Source organism: Poecilia reticulata, linkage group LG22 (genome assembly GCF_000633615.1).
Source record: "Poecilia reticulata strain Guanapo linkage group LG22, Guppy_female_1.0+MT, whole genome shotgun sequence".
In the NCBI taxonomy this organism is placed as follows: Eukaryota; Metazoa; Chordata; class Actinopteri; order Cyprinodontiformes; family Poeciliidae; genus Poecilia; species Poecilia reticulata.
Genome location: NC_024352.1, coordinates 404933 through 408284, shown reverse-complemented (window position 1 = coordinate 408284; position 3352 = coordinate 404933). Strand labels below are relative to the sequence as shown.

Genomic DNA, 3352 nt, shown 5'->3' with positions numbered 1-3352 from the left:
GGAGCAGGAGCGAGTGTGTGTCGCCATTGCCGCTTGGCAGTGCTGTTGGGAGAGAAGGAGGAAGTCCGCAAAGCCAGCTTTCAGTTTTCAGTGGATACCAACCTAACCTGGACAAGAGTAAAATATGGACTTATTGGTTGTAATGACCTAACAGTATTACGCCTCCAATCAAACCTGGCTTTGGAGTTTTTTCGGAGAACCCGACTGCCAACAGAAAAAGGAATATGTATTTTTTTTAACCTTCGAATGTGGATATGCTTCCTTCTGTTTTCCGTGGTATATGGATCTAGGAGCCACCATGTTATTAGGTGGGTAGGGGAATGTATCTGAGCCGACTTTATGAGCTCACCCAGCACTCATTTAAGGASGAAAGGTACCCGCACGACTCTAACTTGGAGTGTTCAAGTAAACCAGTGCCAGAACCCGACCTGGTCCGGTAAACTAGCCCAGATTGTGTTTTTTACTCGAGCAATCTCCGTCCGGGTTGGTGCTAGCGCTAGCTGTTAGCTAACTCACTCTGCTAGGCTAGCAGTGTTCAGCTAACGTTGTCAAAAGGGATTTAGAGGTGTGTATTTTTCCTCCTAATATTTTTAGGGCGAAATCGATATTTTACGACTGTGGCGCAAAACTGCAGGTGTGACTATTGAAGGAGCACTGTCGCATTATTCTAACTCAGTCTCTTAGTTCCACTTTAATTCCAAATGAATCCTCTCTAACCTGTTTATTCCTGCTCTGACACTTCTTTCCTCCGGCAAAATCATTGTCATTAAACCCACACATTTACCTTCTTTGTTGCTGTTTAGATAGGCAATCTGAAACATTTCTAAAGGAAGTTTATACACTAATAAAATGATGAGTTTAACAGACAAATTAACAATTCTAAATTAGTTATATGCAGGGATGGTCTTTGTAGATGGTCTACATCTATCAATTTTTTTTAAAGTAGACATCTTTTCCCTTATTTTGTTATGAGTGGAGTATATTGACACATGATCTTTCTCTGACTAATGAGAAGCTATGATCAAAAATTTGAACTGTAAACAACAGCACCGCCATTAGGGCTGTAGTGATACAATAATCTCAATACGATGCACGATATTCTGCTCACAATGCGATATATATTGTGATATTCAGCAAACTATACAATTCAATACACTTTTGCGATTTTCTGAAATATTTTAGAGGGACAGAGTGATTTTGGTGACATTTTGTGACTGTTATAGAGTTGGACTGATTTAATTTAACTGAAAACTGATTAAAAGCACCAACTACACAAYACCTGGCTCTGGTTGGACATGGACACAGACTTAAAGTCGACAGCTGGACAAAATGAATCAGAGAAGTGGTGAGAAAACATGTTTCTTTTAATTGAAACAGTACAAACTGTAGCTTACATGCATTTGTAAAGTAAATAAAGTGCACAAGTACCCTGCTCTGAATAGTTTGATACCATTTTAACCTTGACACTTAACATCTGAAGGAATCGCTCTAAGCCTGATGACCTAATCACTCTCCTGACTAAGTAAGCAGTGAGTGAGCAAGGTGACAGTTGGATGTTGCGATACTTGTGGATGAATATTGATTTTCTTTTCTAGGAAAGAAAATATCTATAAAATCGATATTACTACACAGCCCTAACTGCCATGTATTTTCATTCTGCTGCAGATTGTCAAGGGTAGTTCTGATGCTCTGAAATGTCTGTTCTGAATGTTAGCAATGTGCCTATGCTCACAGGTTTCATTCAGCCTAACTTTCAGGCCTATCAGTGGAACATTTTCTATAATTCTGAGTTGCTAATCTAATTCTCAAAGTAATAGGTTATATTGTGGTAATTATTTATGTTGAAAATAGCAATTATTTATCCTGTTGTTTTGAAATAAGTGATGCCTTTAGCTCTCAAGTGTTTATGAACAACAAGGACTCTGAATAATTTGATTATATTCAATGTCATCTCTTTTAGTCTGCCTATGACATTTGTCTCAGGATTTTTCACCTAATTTGATATCGCTTAAAACAGTTTGTTAGGTTTTGTTTCTACCCAATGAACTGACATTCATTTAGAGGGTTTTATAGTTTAAAGTAGGGCTGTTGTAAAAGAATATTTTAGTAATCGAGTACTCCATAGAATAATTTTACGATTATCCGAGGAATATTATCTCTCTCTCTCTGCCTCTCTCTCTTTTTCTTAGCGCTATGAATACGGTTCAGTCCAAAGCCATGATGACGAGATTCTGACGCCACAAATGCTGTCGTAGTCCAACCATCACACCGCAAGGTTCAACAATCCTTATTTCTCCCCAAACCCTCACAGAAAGTCCCACAATTCAACACCATGCTGCTAGCACTTCACAACAACTCATAGGCGGAAGTAAGAGTGCTGCCCACCACAAATAATGATCCGGCTGGAACATGGTGCGCTATATAATAAAACATAATTTAACAAAGCTTGAAGGCAGATACATTTTCCTTGAGGAATTTTAATAATTGAGGTACTCGACTCATTCGAGGAATTGTTTCAGCCCTAGTTTAACCCTCTGATGCATAAGTGGGTCTTTCTGGACCTGGTGAGGTCATTTTTTGCAATGTCTTTGCAATGAAACGTTTTCATCACTTCATATTCCAGGTATTCCTCAAGAAACATGTTATTGATATCTTGCAATTAAAATGTTTAATTTACCTTTTATAGAAATAGCATGTTTTATATATATCACTACCCCATTCTTCCGTGAGTGGGTCCAAAATGACCCGCATTCATTTCCTATGGAATTTAATGGGAATCTTTATTTCTTACCAACTGACTATCAGGAAAACATTTTTTTGTGAACCAAACGCACTGAGACCTATGTGTCATCCCTGAATAATAATATTTTACACAGCAAGAACTCTTACATATAAGTATTATCTTTATTTTTTTACCTCACAAATGTGTGTGACAGTCATGAGTATTGTGACATCGTTATTGTCACGAATCAACATATTAGCCTTCTTCAAAGTTAGCTAATACTAGTTATCTAACCAAATTGCTAACATTACCACCTATACTATATTCTGCATGTGTACGAGGGGGTACCCAAAAGTTTCCAGAATGACGCTGCTGCATGCGCAGTTTTTGTAGTACACGATTCTGCCGCTAGTTATTTGTTCCACCACGTCAGGGGTCCCCAAACTTTTTCCTGAGGGCCACATAACTTTTCCCTTCTCTGCTGGGGGCCGGAGTCAGTTTGTAACAGAAAAAGTGAGACGATTGCAGGAGTKCMTAAATGTAAAAATTTATTGTTTTCCAGAAAGCACAATCAAATAACCCTCTCTGGGTTCTTCACAGAAAAAATCCAGGAAGGATTATAATCCGTAT

The 3352-nt window shown here is 38.2% G+C and overlaps 1 protein-coding gene across 4 annotated transcripts in view; it reads left to right on the top strand.

The window, feature by feature from the left end:
- The window catches only part of arhgap5 (Rho GTPase activating protein 5), a 68590-nt gene continuing 65238 nt past the window's right edge, over nt 1-3352 (top strand). Inside the window, exons 1-2 of one of the 4 annotated variants that reach the window (XM_008398618.2) lie at nt 1-308; nt 2190-2275. The gene's annotated coding sequence lies outside the window, so the exon portion shown is untranslated. Of the gene's footprint in view, nt 309-2189; nt 2276-2346; nt 2413-3352 lie in introns of those variants that run through there. The other 3 variants (XM_008398617.2, XM_008398619.2, XM_008398620.2) reach the window with 3 other exon arrangements.